Genomic DNA, 9,492 nt, shown 5'->3' with positions numbered 1-9,492 from the left:
TAATTCTTTCTATAACCTAATCAATATTTTGTTTAAAAGTAGTCAGAAGCATAAAACTAGTTTACTAATGATTACTCAGTTTAGTACTGCAACAAGCAAAAGAAAAGCAGTACATTTTGTTTTTAAAAATTTTACTATCAAACAATAGCGGCATAAAATCAGAAAGATATTTTATACATACATATAAAGTGTGTTAAACTTCAAAAAATAATTCTGAGAACAAAGGTCAAATACTATGCCAATTGCAAAATATCATGTAGTAAGCTGGCACTATGTCCTTAGGGCGAAGGTTAATCCTAAATACAAAACATGAGCTCTATTATTAGCATTTTCTATTCCTAATCCTGTTAAATTTCTACTCTCCTAAAGGCCTGGAGATTCATAGACTCAGTACACAGGTCAGATGTTTTTCATATGGTAGGGTATTTCCAATTCAACTTTGTTCCTTGATGAAAAATGAGAAAGAGAGATACACACATACAAAGAGAAACAGACAGACGGACACACAGACACAAACACACACACACACACACACACACACACACACACACACACACAGAAAGAAAACAATCAAAACCCTAATCAATTTATCCTAATTTTTATCAAAATGAAAATATTTATGGAGGAAGGGAAGTGAGTGGGAAATATGCTGGAATTTCACTTTGTCATACTACTTTAAATTAAGTCAGACTAGTCATGTGGCTTTCAGAAGTACAATGGCAATGTGGCTAATAATTTTAGCTGAATTCATAGTAACTATAATCCCTATTGTACAATCCTGACATTTGAAGCAGAAAACTTAGTATTGCTAGAATCTTGTCATCAAGGGCTTCCATAAGCTTAAATATTCCATCCCCAAGAATATACTTCAGGAATGATATAAAATGTCCTTTGAGTAGATAAAATAAGAGAAGTCATCCATCTTATAAAATTCATAAGTTTTTACTTTCCTAGTTGGTATAGTCTACTTGGCAAATCAGTGGAGTTCTTTGCTTCATCAAATTACACACAAAGTGAAAACAATGCATTTGTCTGAAAAAGAAGCACATGACAAGAGCATGGGTGTTTTCAAGAAAAAGTAGCTACTGAACAAAGGACCTGCCCTGCATGTATTTTGCTAGAGATGGAAAAACTAGAACTAGAATGTGAGTGCAGAAGCTTTGATCTATATGATAAGAGTTTAGTGGTCCCTTTGTTCTTTTTTTTTAAATCACTGTACAATTTCTAAAGGTAACTTAGAGATTCATATCTTTCCTGTGGTCCCTACACCTTCACCATGGCAAATCAGATGTTTTTGTGGTATATAATGACTTTTCACATGCATAGTATGAGCCAATCTACCCTAATTCTTTTTTTCTTTCTCTCAACACTCAAATTTATCCCTCAATCCCTGCCCCAAAAAATGCCATTGTAAATTAGTTCCTAATTGTGGATGGTGGCAGCCAAAGTAGAATCAAGTTCCTCTAACTGTGAATTTATTTATTAAATATTCTCTTTATGGATTAAGATCTTTTGCAATTCTTAAAAACTTTGTAAGTAATGCATAGTTTGGAAAAATCCAAACCTTCTGTATGGAGTAGAAAGTGCTACCCTCCATGGTACTAAAGACCGGAACTGAGATCACTTTCAAATTAAAGGACCTATAAAACATCTGTAGTACTCTGATAATTTTAAATCACTTTCCACTGCCTAGGTCCAGATTCCCTATCACTTTCAAGCTGAAACACTTATGATAAATTTGAAGGACTCTAATAATTTCAAATCATTGTGTACTGCACATGCCCAGAACCTTGATCACTTCCAAATTCAAGGGCATATAAAAATTTGAAGAGCTTCAATTATTTTAAATCACCATGTGCAGCATATAGAGTGATTTTAAATTGTTGTAGTGCCTCACATTTTTTTAAGCACTTCAGTTTGGAATGGAGTCAAGCTGCATTCCAGCATAGCAGTTCAAGGAAGCATATTGGACTGATTTGAAATCATAACACTCATCAAAAATAGAAATTTATATACCTTCTCCCACCTACCCACCCCCCAAAAATTGAGGAAATGGCAAAAAAAAAATTGCCAAGGTTTTAAATAAAATTTACTTTTCTCTCTTCACTTAAAAAGAAGAGAAGAATTGAGGTGTCTACTAGACCAGGCCAGAGCCTAAAGATCCAAAGGAATTTAAAAAGTGAGGAGTAATTTTCCTTAAAGTTCTAGCACAATGAGATAAAAGAAACACAGCCAAGGAAGTGGAAGAAGGCTCTGAAGGCACAGCAGGCAAATTCATCCACTCCTACAAGCTGAATTTTAATGGAAGTGGCATTTCAGTGATCATGTTTTTCCTTGCCTCAATTTGCCCAGTAAAGGATAATTTTGTGATTTCCTGTCTTTTGAAGCATGATTATTTCACATTATGTTTTTACTAACTGATGGTATTTGCTTCCCCACCCCTCTGCCTCTCTAAGCTTCTTTTTTTCCCCTCTATTCTCTTTGTTTGGTTGTGGGAAGGGGGAATACAGACATTTTACCCAGCATAAAAACCAGAATGTATTAGGTTAGTTTTCAAGAACTTAATCTTTACAGGACCTAAATATTATATCAAGACAAACTATTTAGGATGGTCTTTCTCAAAAATTTTCCATCTCCTCATTTTGTTCCACAATAAATAAAAACTAGACCCCCTTCTACCACAGACACACACACACACACACACACACAAATATAGATCCTGGAAAGCACCAAAACAAATCAACAACAACAAAGGTTATATTTTTGTTGCCTTTGGGCTTTCATGTATATTTGGCCTGGCACTGCCCAGAAAACAGGGCATTCTTCGCAATTCTGCTTCAGTGAAAACATACTGTCCTGTAGTTAGTAGGAAAAAGGGGGGAAAGAGCCTGAAGGCACTGGAATAATTAAGCGAATGCAGTGACAGCTGTGGCAGGTCCCGGGCAGGACTGGCTCCACTGAGCTGAATTAATGACATCAACAGCCCAGCATCTCCATTAACATTTGATCATTAATTATTACCCTCTGACAGTAAGATCTGAAACCTCCTTATGAGTAGTCTCTTATTAATCTACCTTACCTGCCCTAAAAATTGAGCATCTCTCTCACCTCAGTGGAAGTAATCTTGCCCCTTTCCCCCATACTATACCTTTTTTTTCTTTAAAAATCAGCAATTGTTTATTTTGCCATAGCAAACAGAGATGGACACCAGTTATGTGTCCTTGGAATAAATGACCAGATTTCACTTTCTCAGAAGAAGCATTTTCATTTCAAAAAGTAAGTAAACATATCTGATTATGTCACAAAGGCTATTAGTTATCTAGTTTGAGTGTGGTTAGAGTTAGGGAAGGGGGCACCCTGGCATTCAATCTCCTAGAAGGGCCTCCCAGGACAATGCATGAGTAAATAAGTCACAATGTCCTCTTACCTTGTGATGCCTAGGACAAACCAGCATGTGAGTTGTCAGATGGCAGTTGGAATGCATCCGTTTACAACAGCTTATTTCAGATTCCAATTATTGGAGATATGATCAGTGTGTTAAACTGCCTTCTCAATTCTACAGACACTTAATGTTTCCTTGGCTCAAAACCCTAAGAAAACATATAATAAGTACATATTTTTTAAAAAGGAAAACAGCAGTGAAAAATGCATCCAGTATTCATTCCAGGGCCTTTTTATCCTTTTAACTCATGTTCTTTTCACTTTAAAATGAGGAATAATTATAATACATATTTTGGGGAAATAAAATTACAGATTATATTGGTTCTCCAAATGTTCTTGGTAAACTTTTACATCCAACTTTGAAGTATAAAACTTATTTATAAATAGGAAAATATTAGGGGAAGGAGTAAGGGATAGTTGAAAGATAAATGTGCAGTTTCTCAGCAGAGTAATATGGCCAAGTAAGGCTTTACTTCCTCACAAGCTTCTAACCCTCATCATAGGAGAGGTTTGTTGTATAAGATTGACTCTGATCTGAGATGTAAGGTCTCTGAAATGCTGACATTCTTGATAAGATATATAAGAATAAGATACCCCAAGACAGGAAGCTACCTTAGCTAAGCCAACAATTACAGAAAAGCAAGATGATAGAGTGGAAAGAGATTCAGAGAACCTGAACATTAACTGGATATCTTATCATAACTTGGTATGGGCAAATTATTTCTTTTTTTTTTTTTTTTTGGCTCAGGAAATTGGGGTTAAGTGACTTGCCCAGGGTCACACAGCCAGGAACTACTAAGTGTCTGAGAGCAGATTTGAACTTAGGTCCTGCTGAATTCAGGGCTGGTGCTCTATCCACTCACTGTGCCACCTAGCTGCCCCTGATTTCTTTTTTTTAAGGTTTCAATTTCCTTATCCATAAAAGGAGAAAATTGAATTAGATTAGATTATCTCTAAATTCCTCCCAGCTCAAACTCCTATGATCTACTTAGCTTTTAGATAGAATCATTTGCATGAAAAGTCCCCCCATAATGCGTAGAGATGGGTCCTGAACCTAGGATTTCACTGGTGAAGAAAACTTTTTAGTAAACTAACTCCTTCCATAAATTACAGTTAAGAGAGCTACCTAAAGAAGTAATTTCAAACTCAAATAGGACCTGAGCTATTGAACTATATATAAAGATCCCTGCAGAGTATTTAGTGATTTAGAAAACCATATAATAATATTTTCTAGATTCTATTGTACTTTTATTAATTTTGTTAAGTATTTTCCAATTATATTTTAATTTGGTTCTGAAAGTTGTATTGATCCATATACATGCTCCAGATACTTATTTGACACCTCCAGTCTAGAGTGCCCATAGATTAAGGGACTTGCCCAGATTTATAGAGCCAGACTATGTCATGGATAGGATTTGAACCTAGGGTCCAAGGCTGCCTATATCTGTTATGTTACAACTACCTATATAAAACATTATATAAATGTATTATAAATATCAAAGACTAAATTGAAGCATAACATACACATTTACTAATTATTCTTCCCCTGCAGCAAATATTAACCCATATTCACTTTCTAAATAAAACACAGATATGGCAGAACTTAAAAATATGGTTACTGCTTCAAATGACCAAAAACAGAAACAGAAAATCATAAATTCGTTTGGTAAGGTAGTTTCATATATCAGACAAGGCAAATCTTGCAGAATCATATCTGATCAAAAGATGCAGTGAATCTATTCTGCTGTGGTTTCACTAAGATGGATATCTGAAAGCTCGGCATTTGTGGGTCCCTATTGATCACAGTCAAGTACATGGTACAGAAAACAAAGCTCATAACTTGGGAGTCAAGAAGTCATGAGTTGAAATCAGTGTAAGCTTATAAACACCACCAACTTTTTTGGGCTGATGTCAGTCATTCAGTTAATAAGGACTTACTAAACACTTAACTATGTTCCAGGTAGTAGGTTAAGCTGTAGGGATAGGAAAAGAGGTAACTATCAAATGAGATAATATGCAAAAAGTGCTTTGCAAATCCTAAAATGCTTTATAATGCTATCTATCATTACATTATCACAGACTAGTGTAAGCAGATCACAGCAAATCCAATCAATGTTTCCACTGGATTCACTATATGTAAGGTTTCTAAACCCATAATAGAAATACACTGATTTCTTTTAGGACAAGTATCTTATTTCTTCAGAAAATCTTCTTATCCTTAATTAAGGTCAGATGTACTTTAACAATAAAATATTGTCATTACAGTAACATAGCCATCTTCACCTTATTTTAGAAAAGATCCCTAGCTTCAGCCCCTTACTCCAATGCCATAGATTAACATTTCCAAACATTCGCTGTACTCACTTCTCTTGACCTAGGGGTACCCTTACCAGTTACTTTCTTAGATATGAGGTCAACTAACTACATAAAAATATGTATGCAAAAGCATTACCAAAGTAAAACTGAGGTCACACAGAGACTAGAAAGTCATAGAGATAGAGACAGTATGAAACTACCATTTGGCTGATATATAAATGAGAGGATTTAGATGGCTCAAAGACACAAAATTTTGGATTCTTATGTTCACCATCAACTTATTTTCTTTAGGATCAGTAATATATATTTGGCCAGTCTTCAGTAATAATCACCTATTAGTCATCATCACCAGGAAAGGAACACAAAAGTATCTCTCATTCTCCCTCACCCACTGATACACCCTGTTCTTTGCTAATGCTAATCCTCCTCTTATTCAATCGATTCTTCTGGCTACTTCCATTACGCTGTGCTTTAACCAATACTCCTACCAAGATTTTTTGTTCTCCATCAGAGTTAAATCTCTTAGAATTGATCTCAGAATTATGAAAAATGGAACCTAGTAATAAACTTTCATAAATAAATAGGATTCTAGCTAATGCAACCAAATCTGACTCACCTTGCTTCCCCTACATTTACCCCATTACCAGTGATAAGACTAATTTTTACCTCACCATGATCTCTCAATTTTTCTCTATACTTCATTAGTAGTCATCTCTCTATCTTGCTTATGTATCTACATCTCAGTCCATTGGCTTACAAAAATGAACGTCATTTGCTGAATTCTGAACAAGTGGTTCTGACTCACTAAGCCAGATAGAGAAAATACTGAACTTTGTTAAACTTTATGTCCTCTATGAAATAGGGTCGACCATAACACTATGTTCAACACAAAGCAATTAAAACATAGTTAGAGACTCTTGGATGAAAAGATGAATATAGACATAAAATATCACAGTGACATCCTCATGATACATCCAATTAAATACATTGTCCATAAGTTTTCTTACAGGGAACATTAGAAACCAACATTTTAAAGAGTTGTACATTAGAATGCCTTATTAAAAATTTCCTTGTTTTATTCATTTTATACTAGATTCACAATGACCCTTTAAAAATTAAAATTTTGCATTTTGATTGCTTTTTAAAAATTATTTAGGAAAAGATTACAGAGAAGATATTGTTTGACATTGAATTTCTGTTAACCATGTCTTCCAATGAAGCATAGTTGTACACATTGTTTTAGAGCTAACATAATGAGAAATATTTTCAAAGAGGGCTGTGTTTCAAGCCAGATGGTTTATCTGCCGAAACAATTCTCCCAGTAGAGAAGTAGGGGCTGCACAGTTGCAGTAGTGTTCAGAAGCCTAGTGCAGTAGATTCATTTGGCACCCACATTTAGGAGTCAAACAAAAGTGTGGTTTGTGTGAATTTCAGACTCAGACGTTCATAAGTGAAAAAGAGTTTTCTGTCATTGTACATTATGCTTTATTGTAAAGGGAGTAACATGTTTATATCACAGACCCAATGTGCAAATATCATACCCTTTTCCAAATATATCTATTAATAAATTCCCTAAAACCATGTAAAGAAGTTGGTTCAGAAACGTGTAAATTCTTACTAGAAAAATGAATTTACTAATATTCATGCTGTCATATAAATTTCAAATCTATCCTCTGGATTTAAAAGAAATAAATGAACATGTATCCATGAGTTCAGAGTCCATTGCTGAAACTAAAAGGTCTTCACAGAAGAATGAAATGTGCAAGTTAAAGTTTAAAGCAATAGCCTTTTTGTTCTAACATACTTAGAGAAAACTCCAAAAAGAAGGCTATATAGCTTAATTAGAGACACACAGAAAGTATGGGGCAAGGACAACATAGTATGGTTACTATAGCATCCCCTGATCCCTCTTCTCTTTTATATGAAAGTGGAGGTAAATACTTTCCGTCTAGAAGCATTCTTTCAACAGAGCTGAAATGGGTATTTTCAGACTAGAATAGTCTGACTATACATACTTTGGGATCTAAATCTCCAAAACAGGATTGTGGAAGAAACTGAGAAGGAATCCAATTAAGGATGTCAGGAGGAAGCCATAGACATAATACCTTCAGATTACAGCAATAAAAAGGAGTCCACAATAGCTTATGACATTTGGGGCCATTTTTAGTATAACCCAAGACAGCTCATCAACTTGGTCCCCATGGCACATTCCCATTGAACTTTTTAAGTCTTTTTTAATAGTGTTTGGAAGGATATTGCTCCACTCCTGAAGTCACAGGCACATTGGCTAGGAGAATGGAAGCTTCTAACTTGAAATGATTCAAGTAAAAAAGTTTACAGTTATATGGGAAGAACAGCAAAGAAGAGCTATGTGGGAAAGGAGATCCAGGGCAAAGCAGAACAGAGAAAGGAAAGGATACTCCAAGGATGAGGAGGAGATATGCCTATAGGATAGGTAGCTTGCTGGACATATACATAGGTCAACACATACAAGTTGGTCTTTGGCTCCTATTATGAGATGGGTTGTTTCTGCCTTCTTAAGTGCTTACCACTTGGTTTTTAGGAGTTACTTCAATAAATGGTTTAAGGCTTCACATTTGCTACCTCCCAAAAGATTTCATAAAGGCCCCTGTCTAGCCAGGTTTTCTAGACTGTCTGTTATTTGAATGCCCATTTCTTCAGAATGCTACTACTACTCACATTTTAAAAATAAATCTGTAGAAGTAGAGAATTCCAGAAGGAGTTACCATCCTCTGAAACTTCTCAAGCATCCAAAGGGATGGGAAAATCCCTGAGATTCCAGAGATTAAAAACACACACATGGGAGGTTCTAAATAAAGAAATTCCTGGGTATGTTGGGAAAGTTGGCACCAGTGTTACAGTTCTTAGTCTCATGGACTTCACTTTTGAGTGAGCAATTTTGTGTGTGTGTGTGTGTGTGTGTGTGTGTGTGTGTGTGTGTGTGTGTGTGTGTGAGAGAGAGAGAGAGAGAGAGAGAGAGAGAGAGAGAGAGAGAGAGAGAGAGAGAGAGTGAGAGAATGAGAATCAGGGAAACCAAGTGTCCCTTTTTTTTACTCATGGATTATCTGATTCTCTGTTGTTTCATTTATTCCCTCAAAGTTTCCCATACTTGGTATTTTTGCATTTAAACAGGCAACCTGAATTTCAGGTCATATTTGTAAAACTGCAACATGGAAAAATATGTCATTATATGAGGGGAAAAAAGGAACAGCTATATCTGCACCAAGTAGGCTATGGCTAATAATTTCTTACACATAGTGTATACAGATTGCTTATGTTTTGGTTGCTTTTTTAGAGTTCACATGGAAGAGAGGATAGATGGCTAGACTTGGAATCAGACAGACATAGTTTCAAATTCTGTCTCTAAGACTAGTTCCATGACCCTAGGCAAGTCACTTAATCTCTCTCAGCCCCTGTTTCCTCAGTGACATGCTGACAAGTTGGAGAAATTTAGAGTACTATGGGACCAGTATAAACTATTATAGACTTTGAATAATATATATAAGGAATGCCAAAATGTAAATGGAATAAAGGCATAAAAGAACTCTATAAGTTCCAGTGAGGTATTGCCAGCAAAGCCATTGAACTATGATAGGAAAGGCAAAATCTTTGTTCAAGAGAACATATGATAAAATATACTTCCTTCCCATCTACAGACTCACAGGTATACTGGAAAATGACTGCAATATTGAAACAAATGGGATTAATGAAACT

General features: G+C 35.4%; 1 long non-coding RNA gene across 1 annotated transcript in view; it reads left to right on the top strand.

Annotated features, from left to right (window-relative positions):
* Positions 1–2,908: 2,908 nt before the first annotated feature.
* The window catches only part of LOC141559575 (uncharacterized), a 22,397-nt gene continuing 15,813 nt past the window's right edge, over positions 2,909–9,492 (top strand). The window contains exon 1 of the long non-coding RNA XR_012487496.1: positions 2,909–3,276. This is a non-coding gene — a long non-coding RNA (uncharacterized LOC141559575). The remainder of the gene's footprint in view (positions 3,277–9,492) is intronic.

This window comes from Sminthopsis crassicaudata, chromosome 3, assembly GCF_048593235.1.
Source record: "Sminthopsis crassicaudata isolate SCR6 chromosome 3, ASM4859323v1, whole genome shotgun sequence".
Lineage (NCBI taxonomy): Eukaryota > Metazoa > Chordata > Mammalia > Dasyuromorphia > Dasyuridae > Sminthopsis > Sminthopsis crassicaudata.
This window is presented reverse-complemented; position numbering and strand designations above follow the sequence as displayed.